Source organism: Pipra filicauda, unplaced genomic scaffold, assembly GCF_003945595.2.
Source record: "Pipra filicauda isolate LSUMZ 115617 unplaced genomic scaffold, ASM394559v2 scaffold257_size1096998_pilon, whole genome shotgun sequence".
Taxonomy (NCBI): Eukaryota; Metazoa; Chordata; class Aves; order Passeriformes; family Pipridae; genus Pipra; species Pipra filicauda.
The window spans coordinates 290,209-310,925 of record NW_024104373.1 but is presented as its reverse complement, the minus strand read 5'-3'; the positions used below and the strand labels follow the sequence as shown (position 1 = coordinate 310,925).

At 40.3% G+C, this 20,717-nt stretch overlaps 1 protein-coding gene across 1 annotated transcript in view; it reads right to left on the bottom strand.

Moving 5' to 3' along the window:
- IL1RAPL1 (interleukin 1 receptor accessory protein like 1) overlaps positions 1–9,972 on the bottom strand; it is a 702,170-nt gene extending 692,198 nt beyond the window's left edge. The window contains exon 1 of the mRNA XM_027724383.2: positions 9,542–9,972. The gene's annotated coding sequence lies outside the window, so the exon portion shown is untranslated. The remainder of the gene's footprint in view (positions 1–9,541) is intronic.
- Positions 9,973–20,717: the final 10,745 nt, after the last annotated feature.

Here is a 20,717-nt window from a genome sequence, read left to right as displayed (position 1 = left end):
AATAGATGAAACACGTAAAAAGACAAGAAGACAGAAGATGCTTACGTCTTTCAGAGTTTAGAGACAGGACACTGAAGCATTGACACATCTAGTAAAGTTTTACAGAGAAGGAATATTTGGAACTAGTGAAAGAGACTGATTTCAGACGCCAAAGAAATAAAAGACATACATTGCATTAGCTAATATGAAAGTTTTAAGCATTAAGTGATACTACCAATGGACACAATCAAGAAAAAAACACTAATTAAGGAAGATCCCTTGTAAGTGAACAGCCATAAGCAGAACTACAGTGTCTGTCCATTGAGCCATGTGATGGTCCTTTGACAGAATATACATTATTATATATAATATATATTATACGTTAATTTATATATAAAGCACTGAAGAAGAAATATGAAGGAGGATAAGTTAAACTAACTACAGATTGAAAAATATCTCTAATTTGATTAATGAGCTCAGGATGTACCCTAATATTGCGTATATTTTTAGTGAATGATTTTAAAGAGCTTTACAAGTTTCCCATCACAACAACTGAAAGCACCAGAGACCAAGGATGGTGTGGTAACCTTTTAAGAATCTAGACATTCCTTTCAATGAAGAAACAAAATATGAAGGTATCAATAGACTATGTACACCTTCTGCCCAGAGCAGCCTGACTCCTCAGGCTATAAACTAGGTGTTAAGAGGCCTGTGAGACAGGAGGGTGCTCCTCCTCACACTCTTTTGTGGAACTCCCCGCCCTGAGGGAAGTACTGAGCATTCCTGCCTGAACTGGAGAATATATAATCTTGGAGTCTTGGAACTTTTGGAACCACTCGTGGGATCCAGAGGAAGACTGCAGACCACCACTCTCAACCAAACTGCAGACCATCACTCTTGACTGGACTGCAACCACCACTCTTGACTGGACTGCAACCATCACTCTCGACTGGACTGCAATCACCACTCTTGACCAGACTGCAACAGCACTCTCACCAACAGGTTTTCCCCTCTCCTTTTACTTTGGACTCAGGGGGCCCAAAGAACACCACTGTTCATGCCTCAGGGTGCAGGGTTATATATTTGGGGTTTGTGGGTTAAAACCAATTGTTTGTCTGTATAATTGTACTTACTGTATTATTTTATTAAATTGTTATTCTGATTTATAATCTCTCTTTTGAGTTGAGTTCATTTCCCCTGCTGGTTTACCTTTAAACCAGCACAGATGTCAAGAACATAGTGAAGCTTTATTGAATTCTGTTAAAGTTTACAAGATTTTCTTTTTCTAATCAATCTAATCTATTCTTATTAAAGATAAGAAACAGCATGAATTTTTTTTCACAGAAATTGACAAAAATTAGGAAATTAGATGATAAAGCTGAAAATTGATCAATACCTACTGAGTGCAGTGGGTTTCTTTCCATTTTCCTCAGTGGGTTTTGGATCAAGACTTTAGCAATGAGGACTTAAACAGCAAAATTAGGCTGCCCAGTCAGCATTAATAAAATCTTTATTAAGCATTACCATAACTGCTGGGTTTGTAAAATGAACAGGTAATGAAGAACTATGGTTACAAGAACAAACAGTCCATCTAGTCAGACAGCAGACCTCCAAGGGAAGCCAGTAACAAATCCCTTGGAAGAAGCATTCTTTAACATTTCCAAAATCACAGACACATACATCCACTGATTACACTATAACTGGGGTACACAGGGTGATAACCTTCTAACTATCTGTTATACAGGCTGATAATCTTAACTAGGTATCCATTACAATGCAAAATTTTAAAATTTTGTTTTTAGCAAGCTATTATATTCTACTAGAGCTGTTTCTTCAATGTATCCTAGAGACAAAGGATTTAAATAAACTATGTAAAGGAGTGCTTTCCTTTACTTTTTTGCAATTAAATTTTATTGGTCATCAGGAAAACAATACTTAAGAGAACCAAAACTATTTTTCAATAGCCTTCAGTATTTCCTACTGCATCACCTGTTCTCACACATCATATCTTCCTCTTTTTTTCTGAATAAAACAAAGCCTTCATCTCTTTCCTCAGATAGGAATCTTTTCATGTGGAAAACTTTTCATTTTGCTGTCATTCTTCAGTCCTTTCTTCCTTCCTTAATAGCTTTCTGGATAAGAAGTGACCACAGGCAGACCCATTATTCATACTGAATATGAGAGTCAACAGTTGCTAAATGTTACACAAAAAATACTAAACAAAGCTTTACATTCCTTTTATAATATATATAGCTTTCTTCTGCTGTGAACTGAGCAAACACTCTATTTGAACTTTTCCATAGCAAGGGACAAGAGATTTTTGATAGTATCTCTTCTGTTGGAAAGGTATACAGGAAAGATTCAGATTGTATCTTCCAAAGTTTTATCATGTATACTTCTAAAGTTATAGATGATATCATACAGCCCGAGTGGTGATCTTTCATAGCCCTTTCAAAGCAGGTTTCTGCTTTGGCATTCCAAAATAAATTTGTGTTGTCTTCAAATCAGTTACATTTACAGATCATTAAAAAATATATTGATATTAAATCGACCCCCAAATCCAGCTACCATCTCATGGCATGTTTGAATGATGCTTTGTTTCCTACATTTAGAATAAGAAATAACTACTGTACTTCCTCTTTATGGCTTGGTCTCAGTCTTTCTCTGTGTATGCAAGCGAGTAAATGCATAGGTATGTAAGTAAACACATACGTAAGCAACACGCATAAGCAGTTATATGTATTTGTACATGTGTACACGTACATAACTCTCCTCTAGTGACAAACTACAAAAATGATCCCTGAAAGTACACATTAAGCTATTAGAGAGCATCCAAAAGAGGCCACAAGGATGGTGAAGGGCCTTGAGGGGAAGCCGTATGAGGAGCAGCTGAGAGCACTTGGTCTGTTCAGCCTGGAGGAGACTGAGGGGAGACCTCATTGCAGGTACAACTTCCTTGTGAGGTGAAGAGGAGAGACAGGTACCGATCTCTTCACTGTCATGACCATTGACAGGACTCAAGCAAATGGCATGAAGCTGAGTCAGGGGAGATTTAGATTGGACATCAGGAAAAAGTTTTTCACCCACAGGGTGGTTGGGCACTGGAACAGGCTCCCCAGGGAAGTGGTCACAGCACCAAGCGTGACGGACTTCAAGAAGTGTTTGGACAATGCCCTCAGGCACATGGAGTGATTCTTGGGGCTGTCCTGTGCAGGGCCAGGAGCTGAACTTGATAAAACTGATGAGTCCCTTCCAACTTACATATTCTATGATTCTGTGATACTGTGATAACTAAATATGTATGTATGTGCAGAGAGACAGTACCAATCAGCAAACCTGATTTTGCATTGGTGTTAAGCACAACACCTTCAGCTACAGGACCCCCCAAAGAAATGTCTAGTAGAAAGTTCACAGGCCTTGTCTCTTTTGTATGAGATATTAAACAAAATAAATTGTGTATACTGAACGTGCAGATAGATTGATACACAAACAGACACATTTCCATCACACACAGAGCTTGCTGAAAAGGAAATGCCATGCATTTCTAGGTAGGTTATTCTAAAATGAGCAAAGGTAAGATTTCCTGTGTGGGGAGAGAGGGAAGTTTTAATGTGGGAGGAGACAGTCAGAAAGCATTACAGAAAAGTCGAGGATGCAAAATGCCAAGGTGCTATATGGTAACAGCTGTGCTCTGCTGCCATCCTGAAATTCTGTGCACTGAACAGCAACCTGACAGACACAGGGCTAAAATTGTTGCCAGGGATCAGTGCCACACAAAAGCATCCTGGCCAAACACATTCCTGTGCAGACATTGTGGCTCCATCCCAAGGTTTCCACCATACCGACAGATCTTGGTGTAGGAATTATCCCTGAGGCGTATGATCTGAGCTCAGAGTCAAATCCAGTAAAGGTGCACTGTCAAATGGATGTAGACAGGGACAATGTACATACAGGTCCCTTACACCATTAAAGCACAGCAATTCTCAGTCTGAGGCAACTGGTCTGGGAACCCAGACAGGTCACAGCCAGTTAAGCTCCCTCCTAACCTCACCAGCAGAAGCCTTTCCCTGCACACTACAATGGATGCATGCTATGACTTCATTTTCCTTGAAACAGTCTAAGCTCTTGGTCGGGACTGAGTAGAAATTGCTACTGACACTCCAAGCACACACATTACTAAGTGGAATAACTTAATAGAGGAACTGAGATATTGAGGTTTTATGTGGCACTTGCACTAGCTTTTTAAGTGGCAGTCTTGTAAGAGCATTGTAATATTTTTGTTGAAAATTCTAAGGTTTATGCTTTGTCAGAGGAAAATTTGATTTGTGTAAATTATCAGTCTTTTCAGCTAACAGAAGACATTCTTTCTCTCATGTTCCTGCCACTGATTTATCATTTTATGGAGAAGCACCTCAAGTTACCTCAACTGAGAGATCACAGTCTCATTGTGTGACTGGAAACAGGCATGAAAACAAAAAGGTGATGGCCCTCATACTGAAGAGTTTAAGCATTCCCCAAAAAAAAAAAAATAGAGCAGTGGGAGTTGGGAACTGCAACAACTTTAGGCTTCTGGGTTTCCCTAGTGAAGAACAGACAAGAGGAATATAGAAATATATTCTATCTCTGAAGAGAGAGTAGGTACTTCACCATCGTCTGTATATTTTATACATTTTTCTGCCCCCTTTTTTAACCCATTCTGCTAGTCTCCATCTTCTTCCTTTTTTACAATGCTCTATTCAATGTGGAGAGCTGTGAAGGACCAAAGAACAGAAAACTTTCTGACGCCACTAGCCATCCAATCTCCAAGTAGCACTACCCATTGTCTGCCTGCTGATTGTATAGACTTGTATAGATTGTACAGATCTTGTCGACACACGAGTTAGGTTTCTGTATTTCTTTTCAGAAGCTGTGCTGAGAATTTCCTAAACTATTACCAAAAGTAAAAAAAAAATAAAATGGAAATAGTATCTCCTGCATTGGCAAAAATCTCAGTGTTTTCATTTTCTCCCTTTCTCTTACTTCGTTCTTTGTAATTGCTGCAGTTGATGCTACAACCATTGAAGGATTACTGTATGTTTGTGTGCTGTTCTTATAAACATGAAATTTCTAAGAACATGAAGCAATAAGACTGACACCCTTGGTTCGTTTGTTCAGACCTGGTTATTGAGGCATAAATAGTGTGCTGTATAACACCATGAAATGACCTAGGAATGCCTATAATACACAGTACAGTGAGACCTAGAAAAACGGAGTACTCAGTGTTAAAACAGAGAACCAGCACTACCTGATTTCCTTGCCCTGGTCTTACAGAGCTTTGGCAAATATCATAGGATTTTTCCTTTCTGCAGGATGGAGTTCCATATGTGACTACCTCAGGGGAGTATGCAAAGCTGGAATATTAACATTAAAAACCCACAAGCTTTCATCTTCATTTTTCCCCTCCTTCCTCCCCGCCCCTCAAAAGAGCTTTCACCTAACTGTGCATTAATTTTAAGCTGTCATGGGTAAAATTCATTGCTGCATTTTATCTGATTTTGTTTTAGGAGTATGAAAACAATATGAAAGTGCATAAAAAAAATGACACATTAAATGATCCCCTGAGTCACTGTGGTCCATCACCTCATATTTAATTACATTTTTAAAAAAAGAAGCATACACTTGAACTGATAGAGCACAATGGCTGCTTTGGTGCTGCTGTAGACATTCACATAAAGACTTAAAGAAACATGAATTACTAACCTGACAGGCCATGACTGTAACCTAAAATAGCCATTATGGTCTCTACTGTGGGTTCTTCTTATTTCATGAACCCCTGACACAATGGATGGAAACAAGACAGAGGTTTATAATAGAAATGCTGACACAACCTTACCTATAGCTGTGCAAATGGTGTCTCTATAATTAAACTTTACAACTTCAGCACCACTAGATAAGTTGCTAGCTTTTAATCATATTAATCAGAGCTTGGATGTTTCAATTGCCATATATTATCACACAGTGTGCACTATAAAAATAAAAAGGTTCCCAGCCGCTAAAGATCACAGCTGTTATGAAACACAGAAGTATATCCAAATGCTTCTCTGTAAGTGCAAATACACTGAAGAAAAACCTCAGCCGGTTATCCTTTTTTTTGTTTGTTTGTTTTCAAGTATATGGGTTCAACATAATAGCCACAGAAAGTACTCTGACTACATTACAAGAACAGCACCGAATAGTAAAAAAGCTTCATTAAGATCTGCCCTGTTTCAGATTTTCCTATCAGCAGTAAAACAAGTCTACTGTCTTCAGTGATAATGACAGTCAGAAGCCTGCTCTTTCAGAGGGAGGCACTGAGATTATTCTTCATGCACTGCTGTTTAAAAGCCAGCTCTCCAGCGACAGCAAGGAGTGGGTGGCAAAACTCTCACTGCTTTCAGTGGTCTGAGATTTGGAGCCTGGGAATGTTTTATGTAAATATTTCTCTTCACATTTTCTCTTCATTTGTCCGAGTGATTTACAGCTTTACTTCGGCAATGAAAGTTTCCTCTCAAAGAAGCTACACTGGTGCAAACTGAACAGATATTGGATAGGAGCTGAAACCCTCTATTTTTACCAAGCGGGTATTGCTAACAACAATACAATTAATCTATAAATAAAACATGGTTGCTTACTACTCTCTATTATCCTGAATTTGCAAATCTTTGTATGCTGCATGGCACTTTACATGTACCATGTGATACATTCCCACACTGTCAATGCCTACTCTTTTACACCACCAGTTTTATAACACCTTCTGTAGACAAATGAGCTTTCCTTTAAGATGGGTGGTACAGTTATGTAGCCTGTGTGCACAAGGGGTCTTTTAAGGAATCAATAGAAAGAGCATGCCTGTAATTATGTGTGGTAGAACAGAGTATGCCATGGACATGCCTAAAAATCAAAAGAGCTGTAGCGATGCATAGGAGTTGCCATAGTGTTATTCTGACCCCTGAAGGATGGAAACAGAGTTAACTTCACATTCTTTTTTTTCCAATTTACTCAGTATACTCTATGAATGTCAAACTCTAAACTACATTAGCAGGATTTATTAGTGCTTACCCAGACTTATCCTCCAGAAATATGAAAATAGTCATGAACTAATGGTGAACCAACTTTAAAATACTGATGTTTCCAGGGAAGCAGAGAAAATTATTTTTCAGGTTAGTTGTAGGGTGAAATTACCATGAGTTTGAAAGTGCATTAAATCTAGTAGCTATGTAAAGATCATGTTTATCAAGAGATGTAAAACTCACTCTGCTCTCACCTCTTCTTAACCGAGAAATATTTTAGTGGCATTTTGTTAGAATGGAGTCAGAGTGAAGTGGGGAAGGACATAGGTCAGTGATGATAAGATCACTCATTTCAGCTGAGTTAAGATTTCATCAGGTTTACATTTTTCAGAAAATGCATCTGTTAGAGGTATGGGGCCTCAGCAGTGCCTTTGTGAGCTTATCTGTCTTCAAGGAGTGCTCTTCCTCCTCCTCCCCCTGAACAGATAGGAAAAGTGATTCAGGATTCTAAAATGGGTATTAAGGCATATCTTGATACTACTATCTTTGTGGACAATTTGCTAAAAAAGTCCATCAGAGTTAAACAGATGGGGCTCCTGTTACACCTTTGCTCTTCACCTCCCTACTTCTGAGACGCTTGAGATGTGCTAATGGACCACCTTTTAGTTTCCTGTAAATCTAACAGGTATATTAGACTGTTGTATCTGACAATACTTTTTTCTAAAGTCAGTCACGCTGTATCCTAACACGCTGAAGCAGCACCCTGCCAAAGCTGTGAGGCAGTCACTGCACACCCGGAGAGAGAGACAACGCTGTCTATGCTGGGCGCTCACACTCAGGGCAAAGTGGCACCAGCGCTGCCTGCCTTGAGCATTGGAAGAGGGGTGAGCAGAATGACGTGCTTGGAGGTAGGTGACGGCGAGGGGGGAGGAGGAGAATCAATTTTAATTTCGGCTTTGTTCCTCCTTCGCTTAGCTGTTGCCATGCACCGAAGTTCCAGGTTGCGGTGTGACCTTGCCGAGGAGCGCGCAGCCCGGGCTGCTCAATGGGACCATTGTGCAGCCTTGCAGGGGCTCTTCGGGAGCCCTCTCCCCGGGTGTGGCTGAACCAGCGCCTCGGCAGCCTCCTCCTCCTCCTCCGTGAACTCCCTGTCCCGGGGAAACTCCGCCAGCAGCACGCTGATGCAAAAGGCAGCCTGCAAGAGGCAAACCCCTTGTCAGGAGCTGAGAAAGGATCTCCCCTCCTCTGCCCAGGTCTCCATCCCCCGCTGCCAGGAGCGCCACAAAGTTAACCCAAGTGATCGATACGCTATAGGAGCATATTATTCCACTATCGGCGACTGATGCCACTGATGTAATCAAGTTACATAATCGCCGTCTTTGCACAAACACATCCATCTTCCTACAGACAGATCTGCATATCTTCTTCCATCCATTATGCATGAACCCACCAGCAGTACATAAGGGTACATATTTTCACACACACCATGTAACTTTAGCATTGCAGTGCATTGCACTGCACAACGTCATCACTATCGATTCCTTAACCTTCCCCCATTCCTTCTTATCAGAACTGATTTAGCGGAGAAAGATTACCTATGTGCATTGCTCGGATTCCTTTAAAGTGGTTCCCTTGCTCACTTCTGTTCCTAAGAAGATGATCTTTTCTTTCCTTTTTTTCCCTGTCTCGCTTGACACCACAAGTAACAGGAATGAATTCCCACACAGTCCCTCAGCGAGATGCATGTATGTACGAAATATCGAAGAGAGCATCTCTGTTTGCACATCTTCCAACTCCCATACACGTGGTCTGAGCTTTCAGTAGGTAAGTTATTGGGTGAAAAAAATATTTTGTAAGAGCAGTTGGATGAGAGATTTTCAGGCTAGTGACATTTACGGTATTTCTCTACTATCGGGCTGAGGGGTTTTTTGTCCTTACTGTCCCTCAGTTAATAATTTCCTTGCAGGAACAGTTGCAATCCCAAATTACCAGTGGCATTTAACCCGTTTAGCACCAGTGCACTGTACCACGATCAATAAGGATCACCACCTTAAAGTTTAACAACTTGAAGAACAGGATTTCTCTACCTCCATTGCAGCTATGAAATGCAGCAGAACGCTGCACAGAGTTGAAAACATTTATTTAACCAGCGGATGGGCTCCGAGCTCATATTAATTAGATTCCATCACGGAGAGCTTCTTCATTAGCACATACCCTTTTCAGCCAAATACATAACAACAGGGAAGATTAAAAAAAATAAATAATAGGGAAAATTAAAGACTCCTTGCTTTTACAGTACTCCCTCAAACCCAGAGGGTGCATGAAGAAGGGAGGAGATTTTTAATTAATTTTTTTATTTATTTATCGCAAAAAGCACTCACCAGAAGAACTACTGCAGTTATTCCACTTAACTACCAATAGCGACTGGAGCCCCCTCGCATCAGGGTAATGCAGCAATCCCGAAAGTGCCCATTTCAGTCACCCGCCACCAAGTTTAGCAATGCCGGGCTTTTGCCTGGATAAAATGACCTTACCCACAGGAGTCTCCCGAAATATCCCTCCGGTGCGATCAGTCAGCGAGGCGAGTGCCGGTCACCACACTGCGCACTCGGCCGGAGAAGCCCCGTGTTTACTCCTGGGGCTGAGCTGGCCGCGAGTGCCGCGGACGCGGTGCCCATCCATCCACCGCTGCCAGCTCCGCCGCGGGCGCAGGTAATTCCATACAGACTTCGGCGGCCCCCCCCGCCCCCCCCCGAGTCGCCCCTTCCTTCCTAGTTCAGAAAGTGCCCGCGTCGCCGGCGGGAGGTACCATCCAGGTGCGGCTGGGGGGGGGAGGGGGGAAGGGGGCGGCCGGCCTGGGGGCCCCCGCGCCGCCCGCGGGCAGCTCCGCGCCCAGCGCGCCGCCGAGGGCCAGATCCCGGCTTCCCGCACAAGTATCCGGCGAGCGACGGTCCGGAGGGGTTTCCTGGCGCTGGGAAAGCGCTGCGGGGGGGGCGGGGGGAGTGTGCTTGCCGGGTCCTAGCACCCGCACCGCAGCGCAAAAAAAAAAAAAAAAAAAAACAAAAAAAAAAACCACACCACCAAAAAAAGATGGTGGGGGAGAGGGAGGTTTGGGGGGGGTAAATTCTCCAGACGCGGAAAAGAAGAAAGGAAAAAAAAATTTTTTAGTTGTCCGCTTGCCCCGAACGATACTAATCCCCGGTGAAAATGACAAGTGATCAGCAAAGAAGAGGAGGTCTTGATTGATAACCACAATCCACCCAAAATATCCTCGGGAGCAGAGGAAGAGAGGGAGGGAGGGAGAGGGAGAGAGAGAGAGAGAGAGAGAGAGAGAGGCGAGAGAAACTGCAGTGCATAGACGATCCCTGTGTTCCTACGAGCCGGGCTGGCTCGCTCGGCGGAACGCGCCCTCCGCCGGGCCGGCAGGAAGGGGCCGGCACTGCCCCCCGATGGACAGCGCCGCACTCGCCGCTCCGCGACGGCTCCGGAGGAGGGATCGTGCTGGGGGGAGCCGGGGGGGGAGGGCCCTTCGGAAGGGATCCTGGAGAAACTCCTGGGTGGTGGGGCCTCCTTCCCTCCGCCCCGGCGTCGCCCGCCTCCCGCGCCGCCTCTGCCCGCAGCGCTCCGCGCCCGCCCGGGACGGGGCTGGGGCAGGGCAGGGGCACGGGAGGATGAACGCGACACGCGCGGGGGTCACCCTTCTTCTCTTCTCCTCTTGTGCTTTATTTTATTTTTCTCCCCACCTTCCCCTCCGGTTTCCGAAGCAAAGTGCTTTAGGAGAGATGATACATTATCTATTCTTGGATTTTTATAAGGCAAACTGTGGGCCTCGCTGTTGCCATGGGATCTTCTTTGTGCGAACTCTCTGAACTGTGTGGGAACAGTTTTATTTCCTTCCCTTCAGATTTTTGTCGGGTTTTTTTCCCTCCTTGTCTTCTGTAACTCTTCCGAAGATATGTATCAAAATGTAACTGCATTATTGCCAATTAAGATTAACAGCAGCTGCAAGGTGCATCTAATTAGGAATGTTAATTACTTCATGAAATAAATAGTCATTTGCAGATGTTTATTACACTAAACAAATGTTCTATAAAACATAACTCTCAAATTCTGACGCTCCCCCCAATAAATTTGATCCCATTTCTGCACAAAGTTGCAAGGGAGTAGGCACCCCTCTTCCATAGCATTAGTCCTGCAGGTGCACACTCACAGGGAAGAGAGACACAGAGTTGCCTGTTAGTAGGTACGTGGTTGGGTCAGAGGCATTTTGTACTCTTACAACCTGTTGTATGGGGTGGGAGTGTGGAGAAGCAGGAAATATCTATGCAATGTGAGATAAACAGATAAGTAACTGTACATATTTATGTCTACGTAAATGGCATTCTCCAAAACAGGGAAACAAAACAACCAGGCAACATTCAGTTACCTCTTAATCCATCGTGGCTTCCTTTTAGGGCCACAGAGAAAAATTCAAACTGCACCAGTTGTTAAACCCCCAATATCTTAACAAGAGAAGAGAGAAAAGAAAAAGCAGCACGTGGGAGAGCGTGATTTTATTACGGAACATGATAAAGGATTATCGATAGGCAGATAAAGTGCCATGCAGAGTTAGTGGGTTGCAGGAGAGGTAGGAGCTGTTGCAGAATTTGTGAAACTTGCTCACACCCCACCCCACCTCTCCCTATGATAATATAATGACATTCTTCATGTTGGACAAAAATTAGAAGAAACTAGAAATGAATGCAGCAACCAGTAGTCAAAATTCAGTGTTAAAACACGAAAATTAATGTGACTAGTTAAACCAGCCATTCAGATACTACTATGATGAGTGATCCACATGCGTAGGCAGGTAAAAGTGGCATGAAAAACTTCATGGGATTCTCTTTGTGGATCAGTACAGGGCATTTTAAGTTAACTAAATGACTCATACCATCTACTTTAGAGAGCTGGTTTGGGTGCTTGATTTAGACACCCAACCATCCTAGCTGTTTGACAGAGTGAGAGGAAGGGAAAGAGAGAGGGGCTCCCAACTTTGATTCTCATTATCCTTTGAGAGAGCTGCTTTCTCCCCATGGAGGTGCTACAACAGACTTCCAGCACAGGCACCTCCACTATGGAACTTCAAGAGTGTTCTTCGTGCCTGGACAGAGCATCAAATGCTTGAGGCTGTTCGTGCTCTACGAGCAGAGAGTAGTAAGGAGGTACTTGGGGCTATTGTTAAGGCGTATTTGCCTTCAGTTCCTGGTGCTTTACAGATTTCTCTTCCACTGATAACCAAGTTATTTAATCTCTCTGTCCTTTTGTTCCTTCACTGTATAATGTGAATTAACACTGTTCTTATGAATAAAGGTGCAGTGAAGATAAAAAGGCATTAATGTTTTTTAGGTGTTCTTATACAGCAGTCATGGGAGCTATATAAATTCCCAGAGAAGCTGATTAAGGGTCTGGCAGGAGAAAGGGAAAATGAAAAAGGGTGGAAGCCAAAAGCTGTGAACAAAATACAGTGGAATTGCTAAAATGGCTGAAACTAGACTAATAACACAGAAAAGCTGTAGACCATTCACACGTGCAGAATACAAAGCACCTGCGTTCTTGAGTTAAATTTGTCCCTGGGTTAAAGAAACTGGATTCAGTTCATTTCTCAGTTATGGAATTGTTATGAATAGCAATGCAGTTGTATGAATGCAAGTGTAAGAGGTTTTAGATTTAATTTTTTTCTCAGCCATATACCTAATCTCTAATTGGTTTCATCCTCACATTAATAACTAGGGTTTGTATAATACAGAAGGAGATCTCCTTTGTCCTCATCATGACTTGAGTGTTTTCAAGATATTTCACCAAAGAGAAAAGCAAAATCTTGTGGTTTTCTAAACATTGTTTTAATTCCATGACATTCAATGCATGCTGAATGGTTTAATATGAATGAGTAGTGTATCTTGTGTGTACTATGTGTGTGATCTTGAGGCATTATATCCCTTGAGATAAGGAAGAGGCACAAACCACATCTTCATCTATACTTCAGTAAGTGTCTTTAAAAGGATCATTGCATTTAATGTGTTTTAAGGAAAGTGAAACAGTGCAGTCAAAGTAAACTTCCCTTTCTAAAACTAATACATATTTAAAATGAAAGGGCTGACAGAGCATGTGGCTCTGAAGAATGCTAACATCGTGCACAGTACTTTTTGTTAGTAAATCCATTCTGCTCGGAGGGGCACCAGCCAAGAGCTGATACCACCCCTTAGCTGCAAGGTGTCCTTCAAAACCTCATAGCCTCATGCTTACCCTGCTGGGAAGTCTGTCCAGAGGGTCTGAAGACTGGTAGGTCTTTCACCATCTACCTGTGGATTTAGGTAGTAAATAGTTTTCCATTTCTGTATTTATTCCCCACTTTTTAACAAATGCTATGGGAGAAACAGACTAAGTACCACAGTAAAACATCAGCACTCGCACATTCTCATCCTGAGTGTGCATATAGAATAGAACTATGACACGATATAAATCTAACAGCATGCAAAACAAGCAGAATTTTTTGGATTAAAAATGTAATGAAATTAAAACTCCAAAATATGCTTACACTCCCCCACTAAAAATACCAAACAGAAGCCCTGCTCCTGTAAAAATCTACATCTGAACCTTGTAACCCTGTAAACTGCATTCTCAATCCAATTACTAAACAGTTTCAGTAAAGAAAAAGGTCAGCATTTTATCTATTTCTTTCTTTTCTTTTCCCCTTTTCAAAACAAAATTTCATTGATTTTATTACAAAATGCTTCCCTTTTTGTCCACTTCTGACATGACTAGGTGGTCTGGAATGCTTCAGAGAGAACAAGGTAAAACCTGAAATCTGCTATGTGATTAACTTTTCTGTTCTCCTTGAATTCTTTTGTATATTTTATGTTTGTATATTTTATATTTTTAATTTATACATCTTAATTTATATGTACTTACATTTCATTTATTTTATGTGCTTTATATAATGTACATTACATATTACATATTTTTATTCAGTCATGACAAAAGTGTTCAAGAAAGCATATATTTTAAAAAGAATAATCCCTAATTCCATGTCATGTGAAAATTTCAAAAGCAATTTCCTTTACAGAGGAGCCTGATTCTAAAGAGTACATATCTAGTCATGGAATAATACTCATCTCATAATGAAGAGACTTAATCACAGAAAGTCTTGTTTATAGTCTTAATTGCAATTCTGTTTTTCTTTTCCTGAACCTCATGTACCTTTTCATGAGTATAAGCATGCTGTATTCATTGCTGAGCTGTATTGTCCCAAATGCCACAGTTTTACCATGCTTTTCTTGTTGGTGCCATTCTTGTGTGACTAATTCAGCAGCTTTGTGCAGAGCATGTCAGACAGCTCAGGCTATTTGGTGCACAGCTCTGCCAGGGCCTTGCTGTCTCTCTGTGCAGCCCAGACAAGCCTTCTGCATCGGGTAGTCATCAGTTGTAGGTGGCCTGAGCAAAGCACTATGGCACCTGTGGATGAAAAGTGACACTGCATGAAAGCTAAATGTCTTGTTACTACTTGAGTGGGAGGGTACTTTCATTCAGAAAGGCATTCCTTCAACACATACATTTCATTGATTCTTAATGTTTAAAGAAGATGGAATTATATATATAATATATAATATATATATATATACACACAGATATAAAAAATTGTCTTTGTTGTCCTGCAACTTACTGCTTTAACCTAATTTAGCAAAGGATAATCTCAAGGTAATTAAATGCTCATCTCTTGCCCATTTTTAATTTTGTAGAATAAATGGTTACTTGCTGTTCCCCTAGTCTCTCATTAGAGTATCTCAAATAAAGATAATACCCATCCATAAGCTGCTTAGAACATAAACCTCATCTATTTAGTTAAACAGTTATCTATCACAAGGTAGGATAGATAAAATGGTGGGGTGCATTCGTGCATTAAAAAAAATCTATATGTTTCAGTTAAGAGTTGCCTTTTTTCTTTCTTTCTTTCTTTTTCTCTAAAAGACTAACAGAAGGCAGTAATAACAAATTATTTTCCTTTGAGGGTCTGTTTACTTTTAGAGTCTTCAGCAATATAAATCTCATCCGATTCCTATAAAGTCAATAGAAAGGCTCCTATTACTTCAAAAGGTGTTACAGCAGATCTTGCACTACTCTTGTCCAATCGAAGATAATAAATTGGAGATTTAAATATAAGCATTATTTGGAAAAAAAGTTACATAAGAATGATTGACCCAAGTTATCAGAGTAATCCCTCTCAGCCAGTGATGTTCTCCAACAGTGGCCAGAGCTGGACAGCAGTAGGTGAAAAGGGCAGGGCTGGTGACAAGCAAAAACAATACTCATGCAATGCACCTCCTGAATTCTGACAGCTGGCAGTTCAGGGGTTTTCACTTTTCATCACGAGAAAATGCCAATCATGAATATGAAACGTGGTAGAAATTAAGAGACAAATGTGATCTGAATTGCAAAAAACCCTCAACCAACCAACCAACCAAAAAAAAAAAAAAAAAAACAAAAAAACCCAAACCTTAATGGAAAAAGCAAGAGGACAAGCAAAACTTTGTTGAGTCATCCAGCTGCTTTGTGCAAAATTGGCTTTTAGTTTTTCTATTAATGTTTTGGGTTTTTTTCATTCTAAAAATTACCAGAAGCTAGAAAATATGCCAGGAGAGCAACTCCCGTGGGCTGCTGCTCCCTTCCCCCTGTGCTGCTCCCCTGCCTGGAATGCTACCCAGCACCCCCTTCCCAGCCCATTCTGGCCACTGAACCCTTCTGTCACTGAAAGGTTTTCTCAGGAGGAAAGGGATTTTTCCAAGGCCTCCTGCCCACCTGTGGGCAGGCCATGGCTGGCAGGGCACGGCTGGGTGGCAGGGACCTTCCCCAGCAGCCCCATCCAATCCATCCAATGTGGATATTATACACAATTTTATAAATATCATTATTAGGCAGTCCTGGACATCTATCAGCACCTGCCCATCCTCACTCTGAGATGTGATATTGGGATTACTTGCATGAATGGGGTTCAGGTGGTCATCATATAATTTAATGGGTGTGTAACACAAATTTTGTTCCTTTGACTACAGGGTCGTCTTTTGAAGTGCTCCCTTGCTACTGAAATGACTTCTGCAGCCTTGGTAGAGGTAGACAAAATGTGAAGTCATGCAGGTCAGTGTAGCAATGGGACTACCAGAAGCATGGCAGTAAGGTGTTCACTCGGATGCAGCTTCATATGAGAGAGTTCCTAAAGAAGTACAGCTACTTTCACCCTGAAGTACATGAAGTACTAAACTTTCATACATCAAAGAGTGTGACTGACAAGACCAAAATCAAATCCAGAAACTGCCTGTGTAGATGTAAACCACTTTGGCAGGAACAAACTAAAATTTAACTGGTCTAATGTTCCTGAGTAAAAATATCCCTTGGAAAGTTATGAAGCAGAATAAGAGATTGCTAAAATCAAAGCTCTGTGAATTTTCTACCTCACAGACCTCGTGAGTCAATTACAATATAGCTATAAATGTCAGAATTCATTAACCTAGGAAATGTTTGCTTTTCAGTGTTGCTTATTTTGTCTCCCTCCTATACACATACATGTGCATACAGAGGCACTTGATTTTGTGCTTACCAATGCACCCAATTTAGCAGCAGCAAAGGTTTGTCCTAGTTATTAATATAAGTTGCTGGAATTATCTACAGCCAGTATGTTTCGAAGCTTCAATTTGCTATTTGGATGACATGGGGAAATCTAAACTTCTACATGCATGTGAGCAGAGAACTCACAAGAAGAGAAGCAGCTCTTTACTTTTGAACAGTGCACAAAACCAAGTTCAAGAGCCAATTATTTAAGTACGACTGTACGATAATCACTATGAAGTATTCAAATTCCTGAAGCCAATCTCCCCAGATCCCTCCAAAAAGATATCAAAACAACCTCACTTTCTCTTACAGAAGTATTATTTTGCTGTAAAGAGGGGCAATACCTAAAACCCATGGAAGTTAATTAAAAAGAATTTAAAAAAAAATACACCTAAAAGGGTAAAAATGTTTGGTGATGCAAGGGATGCTGTTTAAAAACATAATGTTACATTCTTGGTGAAAGAACCCATCAGATCTCTAAAAAAGGGCTAGCTTGATTCTGAGATAAAAAAGCCTTCTTTCAAATAAGAAAATCATAGCCCAATAATTGGAAATTATATATAGTACATTAAATGTAAAGCTATAGCAACTCAGCCCTGACAAAAATGTTCAGAATCAGCCCACTAACAGCATACAGCATAGAGAAAAAATATTTTCAAACTCGTTATGGTGAATCTTGTCATCATTGGTAACAACAGATGATTCAGTAGGATAACAATTAGTAGAAAAAGACATTTAACAGAGCAGTAACAAGTTGTAAAATATTCAATTTATAGTTAATATTTTTTGTTCTAGTATGTATGAGATGTTTTAACACATAAGGGTGTTAAAAAGTTATTGCTACCATTGTTTAAAATGTTTTTGGTTTCACAAAAATATACACATGATTAGGTTGCCCAGTCTCAAAAAAAGCCATAATTAGTAAGCAGTATTAAGCAAAGTAATTAGCAAGGGAATAGTCAAATAGAACGTGTTTGCTTAGAGAGGTGGAGGAATACTGAACAGAATAAGACTATTTGGTTTGCAAAAGGTGATACAAAGGGAAATACACATGAGATCTCAAAAGTTACAAGTAGTGTAAAGACCAATGTCTTCAGTACACAAGAATGAGGAGGCAGCCAGTAAATTATGATGTGACATGTTCAAAAGAGGTGCATAACAAATAAGTAAATTGTATAATTCATTCATTGCCTCAGGATGTTTTGAAGGCCAAAGTATAAATCAGTTATGAAAGAATAAGTACATTCTTGTTGGAGAGGCCTCTCTTTTGTATTAAACAATAATCTGATTATAACTTCCCAGATAGAAAATGCCTAAACTATGTGCAGCCAAGGCGGAAAGACACACCAGAGAAAGATCTAAGTCTGCTTCACTCGCTTCTTTCACTCTTTGCTTAAGTTTCTTCTACTAGTCATTCTTAGAGATGAAACTCTGGGCTAACTGGGTCTTTGTGCTGAATCTCCATGGAATTTGAAAGTTTTGCATTATTGAAAGAGTTAATGCACATTATGCACCGTGCACGGGGTTAATGCAACACAGAATCCAGAAAGAAATGCCAGGGAATGTCACTTGCCTGTATTTAGTGCACAGAAATTTCTTTTTGTATTGACGTTTACTTCTAGCCAAAAAGGGAGTTAAAAACTACTACCAGGTAAGAATTTCTGAATTTATTCAATGCTTATTTTTACAGGTGTAAGTAAGCAGGTATCATGAATGCAACAGAAAGAAAGATGAGAGATGCTGGGAAAATGTATTTGCATGTGATGGCAGCGTGGCAGGATCTCTGTGGTATCAGGAGCAAAAGAGTTAAAGGAAACGTTTTCTAACATGACTTTGGGGGGGGAGGTCCTGTTGCTGTCTAAATCTTTCTTTAAGTCTACACAGAAACATGAGAACCTTGATGGGAGAGTATTGTACCCTACTGAAATGCGATGTGACTACAGGACAACTTTACAGCGTAAACAAATTTGAGGTCTCACACAGCTTTTCCTTATGTCAGTCTATAAACAAGTCTGTCAAACTTTTGTTATCCATAGCCTGAAATTCCGATTTCCCACATCCACCATTTTTTGTTCTTCTGTCTTTATTTCTTGCATTAAGTATTCTCTTGAAATAAGAAAAAACAAACGTAAATGGTATCAGTTTAGCATGATTGTTACAGAATGTCTGTGACAGCACAGAAAGCAAGCTGCAGACAATGAAAAATGAAGGATCAGCAATTACTAAGATTTACAAGAACACTCCTGTATAGCTTTGTTCTGTGGGCCTGGAAAAATGTAACTTCTATTTCAATGTGTCTTTTTGCCTTGTTTTATCTTAAACTGCCAATTTTTTTTCAAAGGCCAGGATTCTTTCTTCTAACAGGAGACAACAAGCTGTTCCTTATGAGATCAACAGTGACGGTGTAGCATTTCCTGAAAGAAGAGAGACAACTCTCAGTGCAAAGGAGAAAGTTTCATTTTCAGCAGTGAAGATAGATGAATCAGAATAAGAAAAAAGAATGAAGGCAGAGGAGAGTGGCAGGGTCTGAAATGAAGGCAATGTGATCTGAATGCTGATGAAGAGGCATTGACAAGATGAAAGATCTCTCTCTGTCGCGCTCTCACCCTCTCATTTCCAGTGTGTAAAATCTGTCCTGTTGACATACTCTTGAGCTCTTTTTATATCACAAAACTGGAACAAACAGGATTCACAATCAGTGGTGGTGACACAGCCCCTGTGAAATATAGTTGCTAAGGGAAGAGCTTAGCACCTACCTCCCATTCTCTCCCACTTTTTGAGACCCTTCAGTCCATGTAACTGGACTTCATCAGGATTTGAGAATGCTTCTCTGAGTAATTCAGGCTGATTACAAATAAAAGAGGTCTGTGAGGTACTGACAATTCACATTGACTCTCCAGGGAAAGGTACCATATAGTTAAATATGTAAGTATTTTACCTATATGTAATTTAAGTGTATTCATAATGTAGCGTAACATTACCTCTGTTGGATGTCAGTTCTCAGAGGAAATCCTGTTTTGGAAAACTAACAAGATGACAAAACCAAGCAGATATGTCATGTTTGAAGATAAAAGGTAGCCAAACTTTAAAAATCAAAGCCCCACCTTTATAGTATGTACACTGAGAACTCCTGAAGTTTTTGCTTCAATACATGCATCGGGGAAAATTTCACTTTCCAGCCATCAAAGCCATTGGTTTTGATGGCAGTTTCTTTCAAAGAATCAGGGTCTTCAGACAAGCAAGGCTGTTGCTCAGAACAGTGTGTATTCTGCCAGTAAATATTTTTTCACAATGTAGGACAAAATATAGTGACATATATGTATACAACATGGACCTAAATGTGTTGTCATATTGTGAAGTATGCAATACACAGGCCACAACATTGTACGTTGAGATAAAAAAATTAACTTTCTAAAGTTTATGTGCTATCTGAGGTAGTACTGTTTTAATTCTCCTTCTGTATAATGACTTTTTAAAAGTAGTGCATAAGAAGCCGTTTAGTTTTTTCCGCCTCTGTGGTACAGCTGAAGGGAAACCGTGATTTCACTGGAATTAATCAAGAAAAACAAGGCGTTATTTCAAATCCTTCACTCTTTAGTAAAAGGCTTGTTCACTTTTGTGGCTAATTTGCCTGACTAATAAGTAAAGAGTAAAAATATAAATTATACATTTATCTGCATTGTATATAGGAGTCATGAGGTTAATTAGGAAATTCCAGTCTTTGTTGCTAACCATGTTTTGAAGACAGGGAAAATACAGAGAAAAACCAACCAAAATTGTAAACCAAACCAGGTTGCTTTGGGTTAATTCCTGTTCATATTTTCAATTCTAAACTGAATACCTGTCAGGTGGAAGAATAAATTCAAATATTAGTGTTCAAAAGCAGAATGTCATCAAATTGTCTGCTGTTATGTTTTCTACATCAAGTTAATTTATGGAAAATTAAAACTCCTACCAGGCTGAAAAAGTTAATACCAATATTCGATTTACAAAAAACAAACAAAAAAAATCACAAAAGGAAAAATATATATCTCTTTTATAACTGCATTTACTATTAGGGTTTGGTACTAC